We start from the raw sequence: 11297 nt of genomic DNA, 5'->3' as shown, positions 1-11297 counted from the left end.
GTTGACCGTAAATGCTGAATTTCATGTTCATGTTTGGAGATTTTTTGAATAAATTTCATCAAATTCATCACGCACGGTTGACCATTTGAAAATCCTTTTACTAATAGATTCGCCACAATGTTTCAAACGACTTTCATGTTGTAGTGGCTTCTTTCTGTTCTCATTGACCATCATTAACCTTGCCCCCCACCATCTTTGGCGTCATTCCTCTCGGCCTCCTCACCGTCGGCCTACACTAATGTCGTCATTGGAAGCACATTGACGAGGATATGTACTATAACTATGTGTGCCATGTGTAGATGTTAAGTCTTAATCACGTAGCCTATATGCAGCCAAACACCTCTTCACATGCGTTAGCGCAGCCAAAGATAACAACAAAATACCATGCAAAAATGGCTCCCGTGATGCAACGAGCCTACATGCAGGCAACCAACAATGTTAGGATGGTTGTTTTTTGCCTGTTTTTCCTCATTCAGGCCCAAATAAAACAAATATGCAAAATGTCCAAAACGATGTGGCAACCAAACACGCCCCCTGTGTATGTCTGAGTTTCAGCCAGGAACGCCATTGTGCATCCATGATGCATTTGGTTACTTCCATTAGGTCCTCCACACCCGCGTGGTCCGTTTTGGACTGTTTGGTTGCCCATGTTACATTAAAATTTTATCCCACACGATCTTTAAACACCTCTAAGTCTGACTAGCTCGAAACGCTCGTTCCTTCTCGGAGCGCCATGAGCACAACACACATCATCACCATAACAACGTGCCCCAGTCCCGGTTGTCTTCTATTTGGCGCGTATGTCACCCGTTAGCAGCCTAACCCGTACCCCCTTGCAATACAGAGTCAGATTCCCTTTTGGGTCGACCCATTTCTTTACTATTATTTTTCCTTTTTTGTTTTTGTTTTACATTTTTTGTGTTTGTTTTCTGCTTTTACTTTTTTCATCCTTTTTTCTTTTTCTTTTTGTGACTATTTATAATTTGTGAACATTTTCCCTCAAAACATAATTTTTCAAATCAGGACTTCAAGGACTCCTTAACATTTTTTTAAATTGTGAAATTTTTTATTTGCAATTTTTATTCACAAATTATTGAACATTTTGTAAAATCATGAACATTTTTTGAATTGATGAACATTTCTTACAAACTTATAAATATTTGTTTCAACACATGAAAATTTGTGTTGAATTGGTGAACATTTTTGAATTGATGATTTTTTTTTTGCAAATTGGGGAACATTAATTCATGAACAATTTATTGTGTTGACGAACATTTTTAAATGCATGAAAAACAATTGAATACATGAACTCTTTTTAGAACCAGTGAACGTTTTTTGAATCTATGTACTTTTTTATAATTCATGAATAACTTTTGAATTATGTGAACTTTAAAAAAGAATTCATCAACAGTTTTTGAATTTGCAAATATTTGTTCAATTTCAAAACATAATTTTAATACATTAACTTTTTTCATACGTGGAGATGTTTTAGAATTTGTTTTGAACACGTGAACTCTGTTTTCAAAATCATGAACACTATTGTTCAAACAATTTTGTAAAATCACGCACATTTTTTGATTCCATGAACATATTATTATTTTTTTGAACATTTTTTTCAAATGCACATTGTTAACAAAATCCAAATTATTTAAAGTAAAAATACAAAAAGGAAAAAATAGAAAAAGAAATAAAATTCAATTTCAGAAATAGAGCACCCTGCACATGGGCCTGTACAAAAGGGTGCACTCGGGAGTGAGGGGTGGAGTTGCATCTCCTTTTTCTTCATCTTGAAGTTTCACATGATTTTTGTGTTGGAAGTTTTGTGTTTCGACATCATGGATGATGGGGTTGTACATTAGGGGTAGGCCTACGAACCTACTTCCCTAGGCCCACCTAGAACCCCCTACGGACATGAGTGTGCTTAAAGTCACCGATGTAGCCTCCACCTCACTCGCTTTAGCAACCGTCACTCGGCCTGCCTCGAGTCACTCAGATCACCTTGCGCTAGTCGGATGCATCTTGGCACTCGGACTATAGCAAGGAGAAGGCACCAAAGAGGCTGCAACGGCAAAGGAGTTAATGCATCACATGAAGTGTAGTGAAGACTCGCGTTACGAGTAATGCCTAGAGTTATGACTATCGTTTCTAGCAACTTTCCTGTTTATTAGCATTAATTACATTATAATGAAGCTCGATCGGTGGTGAAAGCAACAATATAAGCCACTCCCGGGCTCCAGCTCAAGGGTTCAACACTTTGGAGTTTTTCATACTCCATAAGAAAACATCAACCCCATGGCTCGAGACGTAGGGTGTTACCACTTCCGAGTGGGGCCTAAACTCGTACATCCGAGTGCATCCACTGCGCCTAGTTAGACTTCGCCCCTTCGTTCGTACCCCTAGGTACTATTGTCAGGGTCATTCCCACGACAGTCGGCGCCCATCTTGGGGCTGCGCGTCTAGCAAATCCAGCGCACTTGGAGATTTATCGCATTTTTGTCAACATGATGACACTCGGCGGAGAGATCCTCTTCGGTTCCCTCAGCTTCATCGTCGATGACTCGACGTGGGTGCAGGATGCGCCATTAGACACTGACGCCCTCCCGGCTTGAGCTACGTCACATTTCAGCGCAGTCGTGAACGGAGTCCTGATCCGGCAGCCGTCGGTGCCGTATCACTCGACACCCTCGCGTCCCGCTGCTCTTCGCCGCAAGCGCTCTGAGCGCTCGCGGATGCAGCGGTGGATCAAGCACGCCATGGCCAAACAGGCCATTTCCGGGCAGGTGGCCATGCTTCGCCTTGATGAACTCACCATCAGCCTCTTCCCTTCATCAAGCGAGGAGTTACTCGGCGATTCCGACAGCGAAAGAAGCAGGGGTGCCGCCAAGATCCTGATGACCGACACCAACATGAGAGGCAATGTAGATTACGCCGCGGAGAATTCTTCGGTATGTGACGGCGGGGAGCATCGCCACGGTGATGTCAGCCACCATGTTCTGTAGCCGCTCATCAAGCAGCAGTGGGAGGAACTTCGACGGAGGAGCGATCAAGTTCTCCGCACCCCCATCACCAGGAACACCCCGGAGGAGATCGCGCTGGAGAACGTGCATCTGGCCAATCTGGCCGAACCAGTGACTCGAGCGACTCCAGTGGTCACTCGACGCCCAGGCCGCGAGGGATCAGCCGAGCTCCAACCGAACTCGCACGCAGTTGTTTCCGAACGTCCGCTAGCGACACATCGAGGTGATGTGGACACCTCTGCTAAACCTGTCCGCCGCCACTCGGATCACTGATTCAATCCAGCCGAGTGACAACGCTGCCGGAGAAGGCATTCGACATATCCATGCTCTGTTGAAGACTGCCATGCAGCGGAATTCAGAAGTGTGGTGTCGTGGGTATAAGCCTGACAGTAGATGTGTAGGGTACGAAAAGGATGGGCAGAGTCTCAGCTACGGTGAGGATGTATGAGTTCGGGCCCCTCTGCGGCGGAGGTAATAGACCTACGTCTCAGTGCTCAGGGAGCTTTGTTGTCGAGTGGATAGGGAATACAATGAGTTGCTAACCCCTTTACCAGTAGGGAGGGTGGCTTATATAGAGTGCACTGCCCTCCACAACGGTTCCGGTACATGGGTGGAGTAGTGGCGATTGAATGTGTACGTTATAGGTAACGTACGCCCTAAATGCTAATAAATGCACCTGGAAACGTATGACCGTTTCCCTCCGAGGGGGTTACGATGTACCGAGTGGTATACAGTCGGTTAGCCCGATATGCTCCGAATGCTAGTCGCCGACTGGAGCACCGAGGGTATGTTACCGACTGGACGACAGGGATTCCTTAATTCAGTCGGAGTTGACTAAGGGTCTCGTCTTTTGCGAGGGGTAGTCCTTGGGTAGGACCTACAGGGCAGGCCTATGACCCTACCCTAGGACTATAACCCCATCATTAGTCCCCGAATGGATTGGGGTTGGAACGACGAAGCGATGTTTGAAGTTGGATCCGACTGGAACAGACTTGGCTTGGGCGTTGCTTGCCTCCGTCCATTTCGACTTTTCTGATCGACGATCCGAGTGGAAGTACTCGCGAAACAGACTGTCGGGAGGCGAGTGCTTCGGCGGCATCTTCTGACGCGACCGGTCAACTGACAGCGGCGGATTTTCCGGGATCCTCAAATTTCGGTTTCCGCACGCTCAGCGGGGATGACGCCAGCACGCTCAAGTAGCGCCTGACGCCTCGATTCTCGCGCCTTCAACCTCTCCACTAATATCGCCACGGTGGGTCGGGAGGATAAGGTTTCGGGGCCACCTGCCAGCGACCCAGTCGGAACCCTATTTAAATCTCGGTGGCGAGGCTTCTCCGTTACGCTCGCCGAATCCTTTGCTCTCGCTTGCTCCACCCTTCTCGCCACCTCCAGCGCTCCTATACTCCTCCCTTCTCCTTCCTCCCGAGGGCTCGCAGCTGCCGCCATGACCAAGGGTCAGACCAGCAAGATGGAGGCGAGGAAGAAGAAGGGGAAGACGACGGCACCTGCTCAGCGGCGGCAGCGGCCGCTGCCGGCGGGATGGATCCAGGGCGACTTCCTCCCCTCCACGGTGACGGAGGGGGATCTGCTGCAGCTGGTGGAGCACGGGATGATCGTGCACAAGTCCTGGAGGCTGCCGGCGGAGAACAAGGTCGAGCGAGCGCCTCGGGAGGGGGAGCGCGTCCTGCTGCTCAGCCACATCCACTGAGGTTTTTCTTTGCCCCCGCATCCTTTCTTCAAGGGCATCATGAATCACTTCGGGGCCCAACTTCACCATTTTCCTCCGAATGCCATCGCCCATCTTTCTGCCTTTATAGTTTTGTGCAAGTGTTTCATCGGCTACCCTCCCCATTGGGGTTTGTTCAAACACATCTTTTCCGCCAGATCCCAAACCATCAAACGACTTAGCCAGTCGGATGATAAGACGCATCTCCTCCAGCTCTGCGGGGGCTTAGGTTTCCAGAAAAAGAGTCGGAGTAGTTATCCTGCTCTTCAGTTAAGTGAGTCGGTCAGGAACTGGCAGTCGACGTGGTTCTACTGCCAGGATATCGCCTGTCCGAATGCGTCGACCGGGCTGCCTCCCTTTAGTTTAGATCGGCCCGCCCCACCTAAGCAGCTCGCGCTCACGAAGGCGGAGAAGAACGACATCCAGCCTTTCGTTGAGGCACTCGTGGATGTCGTCAGGAGGGGGGGTCACCGGCATAGACTTGCTGGAGGTCTTCCTTGGTCGGCGGATCCAGCCCCTACAGGCTCGCGACCATGCCATGTGGCATTACACGGGGCCCGAAGACTCCACTCGGACAAACGTGGTGGGCGTGACTGAGGAGAGGGTCACCTCGTGGGTGCTCCAAATCACGGGCCCCTGCGAGAATCCCAAAGGATCTCGGCGAGTGAAGCCTTACAGCGCGGATCATCCTCCACCGAATCAGGTGAGTGACACTCGTCGAGTGCACTGAACTGTCTTAATTCCTGTCGTTTGTTTGTATCTCTGTGTGATGTCTGATATTGCCGACTGAAATTTATGCAGGCGTGGACCAACTGGTTCTCCCCCGTCTCGAATGGGAATCCGACCGAGGAAGAGGAGGAAGGTAGCCAGGAGGGCAGCGTGGAGAGCGCCGAGTACGTCTCCGACAGCGGGGAATCGGAGGAGGAGACCAACGAGGAGGAGGAAGAAGGTGAAGAGCAGGACTCGCCACCTCTCCAACTAGAGCATCGGACCAAGCGCCGACACGAGCCCGCCGTCCCCTCGGCTCCTCTTGCGTCTTCGAGTGCTCCGCCCACTGCTCCGGTGGTCCCGAGTGTTCGAAGCACTAAGAGGACCAGGGATGCCGCTGCTGAGCCTGCGGGTCAGTCTTCTAAGGCGGCCAAACCGAGTGGGCCTAAGCCTTGGAAGGCTCTGTCGCGAATGAGGGTTGCTGTCCCTGTCACCTCCACGTAAGTGTATCCAGCTTTCAATTCTTTCTGATATCCGAGTGAACTTCTGTTTACTGGCCGACTGGATTTCACTCGACAGGGTCGCTACTTTTGCCACCTCTCTGGCGTGCCAGGAAAAGGATCCCATGGACACGGACAACGTCGTCTTGTCCCAGCCAGGTGCGTTGTAGAGACGTCGAGTGTTTTATACTATCGCGTCTCGAATTCTATCATAGGTCCTGCTTCTTTCTTTTCCTGAGACCTCGTGTCATTCGGCCTGTCACGGGCGATTTGCCTGGACGAGGGCGACCAGGGGAGAGCCGACCCAGTTGTGGAGCCTGTTCTTGAGGCTGCTCCTCCTGTTGCCGCTCTCGCCGCCAACGTGCTGCCGACTGAGGCGCTGCCACAGACTGAACCAGTGCTGGTGGATGAGAAGCCGACTGGGGCGGACCTTGGAATGCCTCAGGAACCTCCGACGATTCCAGGCTCGTCGAATGCTGAATTCAGCATCCAACGTCTTCCGGAGGAGCAGGTGGGAGCGGCCAAGGGAGCTATGGTGCAGGCGGAGCTGATGGCTGGAGAAGCCAAGAGGGCCTACGACTCCGTTGCGGCCTTGTACCAGCGAAGCTTGGAGCTGCGGGATGATATCCGAGTAAGTGGTCTAGTAAGTATTTACTTTTCTCTTGTAACCCACTGGGTGTTCTTGAGTAGCAGCTGTTGTTTGCAATGGGTTCACTCTGAGTGAACCCAGTGGGTGTAGTCCCTGAGACTTCTGTCGAGTGCTTGCACCGACAGTTGTCTTTATACATATTGTCTTTACTTTGGTTGTGTCTGTAAATAGTATGACCGAGTGCGAGTAGTTGTTGCAGTCGGAGTGCACTTACTGTAAGAGTCCCCGAGAGTAAGTTGTACTCAGGTCGGGTAGTATTGGCCTCGTAGGTGTAGGTGATAACATGCATCTCAATAGGGCAGGCCTGCTTGAGCTGCATGCCAGTGGGGTCACTCTCAGTGAACCCACTGGGTGTAGTCCCCGAGACCGCTGTCGACTGCTTGCACCGGCAGGGGTCTGAAGAACTTAGACTTTTAACTGTTGAACTTTCTGATTGTCCCTTGGTGCTTGTTGGCAGAAAACTTGTGAAATGGGGACGGCCTATGAGGCTCTCAGAGCGGAGAGGAACCAGTTCGCTGGTGAGCTTGATGCGGCTATGCTCGCAATGGCCGGCATGAAGGATGCCCTGGAGGGACGAGAGAAGTCCTTGGAGGAGGCTCGAGAAGCGAACAAGGTGTTAACTGAGGAAGTGGAAAAGATGAAGAAACAGAGGACTGCTCTCACAAATCAGATGGTCGTCCTGAATAAACGATACATAGCTCAGGAGAAGTATGTCAGCGACTGGGCTGGGCAGATGATGACGCGTCTGGCTGGTAAGTCTTATGTTTTGCCGAGTGCTTGGACTGTGTGCGTGACACTCGGTGTTGATTGTATGCTTGCCCTTCTGTTGCAGATTTTTGCATTGACGCTGAAACTGAAGCAGCGGACGTGGAGCGGTCCATTCGCGACAACGTGCCACTCGGCGAGGACGCCAATCGGGATCTGCTCCGGGCGCACATCCGCGTGGGCAAAGTGGGTCCTTTCATCGGTGGACAGAGAGAGGTCGTCGGCCGAATTGACAAGGAACTTTGGCCAGAAGATGAGTCGCGGCAGGAGATGGAGAGTTTGATGGCACGACTGGAGGAGATTCCGAACCGAGTGCAATCGTGGAAGAAATCTACAGCGCGTTGCGGTGCAGATGTTGCTTTGTCCTTGGTCCGAGTCCATTGCAAGGAGGTGCGTGAGGAGAAACTGAAGACACTGAAGGTCGCCAACACGAATAAGCTTCGATTCGAAGACTTCATGGAGACGTTCCTTGAGAGTGCTACCCGCATCGCCGACGGAATCGACTTGGACACCTTCGTGGAGCCCTCCAGTCCTGGCGCCGAGCCAGCTGACGCGTAAGAAAACTTTATCCTCGGTATGCCGAGTGTTTATCTGTAAGGTACCTTGGCCACTGATGTTGGCCGTCACATTCTTAAATCGGTGCGGGTAAGCTTGATCCGCACCGAGTTAGCTATCTTTGCGAGAATTTTGGAATCCAAATCAAAGCGTTTACTCTTGTGTTTGAATGTTGTTTCGAGTGCGACGTTTAGTGCACACTCGGAGAAAGTAATTACTTAGGTGACTCTTGATCACAGCAAAGTCCCTGAGTGCGACGTTTAGCGCACACTCGGAGGAAGTTATTACTTAGGTGATTCTTGATCACAGCTAAGTCTCCGAGTGCGACGCTTAGTGTACACTCGGAGGAAGTTATTACTTAGGTGATTCTTGATCACAGCAAAGTCTCCGAGTGCGATGCTTAGTGTACACTCGGAGGAAGTTATTACTTAGGTGATTCTTGAGCACAGCTAAGTCCCCGAGTGCGACGCTTAGTGTACACTCGGAGGAAGTTATTACTTGGGTGATTCTTGATCACAGCTAAGTCCCCGAGTGCGACGCTTAGTGCATACTCGGAGAAAGTTATTACTTAGGTGATTCTTGATCACAGCTAAGTCCCCGAGTGCAACGCTTAGTGCACACTCGGAGAAAGTTATTACTTAGGTGATTCTTGATCACAGCTAAGTCCCTGAGTGCGACGCTTAGTGCACACTCGGAGAAAGTTATTACTTAGGTGATTCCTGATCACAGTTAAGTCCCCGAGTGCGACGTTTAGTGCACACTCGGAGAAGGTTATTACTTAGGTGATTCCTGATCACAGCTAAGTCCCCGAGTGCGACGTTTGGTGCACACTCGGAGAAGGTTATTACTTAGGTGATTCCTGATCACAGCTAAGTCCCCGAGTGCGACGTTTAGTGCACACTGGGAGAAGGTTATTACTTAGGTGATTCCTGATCACAGCTAAGTCCCCGAGTGCGACGTTTAGTGCACACTCGGAGAAGGTTATTACTTAGGTGATTCCTGATCACAACTAAGTCCCCGAGTGCGACGTTTAGTGCACACTCGGAGAAGGTTATTACTTAGGTGATTCCTGATCACAGCTAAGTCCCCGAGTGCGAAGCTTAGTGCGCACTCGGAGAAAGTTATAACTTAGGCGATTCTGAATCGCAACTAAGTTTTTTTTGTGTGTGTGTGACCGGAGTCTGCAACTGCGGAAGAATTCTGAGTCTGCAAAAACTGAATCCGCTTTATATTATTCCATCAATACTAGTTCTTTACACTGCTTCAGTCGACGATCACGTGTAGAAGCGCTTCAAGAGGTCTCCATTCCATGCACGTGGCTCGTCTATCTCCCTCTCGATGTTGTAGAGTCTGTATGCTCCGTTGTTCAGCACCTTGGAGATGATGAAGGGTCCTTCCCAGGCCGGGGCTAACTTGTGAGGTCTTTGCTGATCCACTCGGAGCACCAGGTTGCCTGCTTGGAACGTGCGACTCCTGACGTGGCGTGCATGAAAACGCCACAGATCTTGTTGATAAATTGTTGAGCGAGTCAGTGCCATCTCACGCTCCTCCTCTAGAAGGTCCACTCCATCTTGCCTTGCTTGTTCTGCTTCAGCTTCGGAGAAGAGTTCGACTCGTGGAGCATTATGAAGCAAGTCACTCGGAAGGACCGCTTCTGCTCCATAAACGAGGAAGAACGGCGATCGCCCTGTAGATCTGTTCGGGGTTGTGCGAAGACCCCAAAGTACTGAAGGTAACTCGGTGACCCAAGTGCCAGCGGCATGTCCCACCTCTCGCAGAAGTCGGGGCTTCAAACCCTGAAGAATAAGTCCATTCGCCCACTCTGCTTGTCCATTGGATTGAGGGTGTGCTACGGAAGCAAAATCCACTTGGATACCTTGGCTTGCACAAAAACCTTTGAATCTGTCCGAGTCAAAGTTTGTCCCGTTATCCGTGATTATGCTGTGAGGTACACCGAATCTGGAGATGATGTCCCTGACAAACTTGACGGCTGTTGAGGCGTCGAGTTTCTTTATGGGCTTGGCTTCTATCCATTTTGTGAACTTGTCGACTGCCACCAACAGATGAGTGTAGCCTCCTTGGCCTGTCTTGAATGGTCCGACTGTATCTAATCCCCAAACTGCGAATGGCTAGACAAGCGGGATTGTCTTCAATGCAGAAGCTGGCTTGTGGGACTTGTTGGAGTAGAACTGACAGCCCTCGCATCGGTCGACCATATCTTTAGCCATCTCATTCGCCTGTACCCACATAAAACCAGCCCTGAATGCCTTGGCGACGATTGCTCTTGAAGAGGCCTGATGACCGTAGGTTCCGGAGTGAATTTCTTCCAGGATCAACTGCCCCTCCTCTGGGGAGATGCAACATTGGAGAACGCCCGAAACACTCTCCCTGTACAATTGGCCATCAATGACAGTGAATGCCTTCGACCTGCGGACTATCTGCCTGGCGTGGGCTTCGTCTTCTGGTAGTTCCTGTCTCAAGATATATGCAATGATCGGTACAGTCCACTCGGGGACGGCAGCAAGAATCTCCATAACCAGATCAACCACAGCAGGTGCATCGACTTCAGTTGGATCTGTTGAACTCTTTGGTTGTACTGGCTCTTCTGTAAAAGGATCTTCTTTGACTGAAGGGAGGTGAAGGTGCTCGAGGCAGACGTCACTCGGGACTGGTCTCCGAGTGGAACCGAGTTTTGCCAACTCATCAGCTGCTTGATTCTTTAGTCTCGGGACATGGTGAAGTTCTAGACCTTCAAACTTCTTCTCGAGCTTTCTTACTGCATTGCAGTATGTGGTCATGGTGGGGTTCCTGACGTCCCACTCTTTCATCACTTGATTGACCACCAAATCTGAATCGCCGTAGACCATCAGGCGACGGACGCCGAGTGAGACGGCCATACGCAACCCGTAGAGGAGAGCTTCATACTCTGCCTCGTTGTTGGAGGAATCGAAGTGTATCTGCATCACATACTTGAGTTTGTCGCCCTTTGGCGATATGATCACAACGCCAGCGCCGGAGCCATTCAACATCTTGGACCCATCAAAGAACATTGTCCAATGGGCCGAGTAGATGTGGGTCGGTTGCTGTTGTTCTACCCATTCTGTTATGAAGTCAGCCAGGGCTTGAGACTTAATAGCTTTCTTGGCCTCGAACTTGATATCGCAGTACAGCATCTCCATCGCCCACTTCGCCACTCGGCCTGACGCATCTCGATTGTGGAGAATTTCCGACAATGGAGCATCGGAAACGACAGATACCGAGTGGTCTTGGAAATAATGAGCCACCTTCTTCGCAGTCATGTAAATCCCGTAGATAAGTTTTTGATAGTGGGGATACCTCTGCTTGGAAGGAGTCAGGACCTCGGAGACGTAGTACAC

Source organism: Hordeum vulgare, chromosome 1H (genome assembly GCF_904849725.1).
Source record: "Hordeum vulgare subsp. vulgare chromosome 1H, MorexV3_pseudomolecules_assembly, whole genome shotgun sequence".
NCBI lineage: Eukaryota > Viridiplantae > Streptophyta > Magnoliopsida > Poales > Poaceae > Hordeum > Hordeum vulgare.
This window is presented reverse-complemented; position numbering follows the sequence as displayed.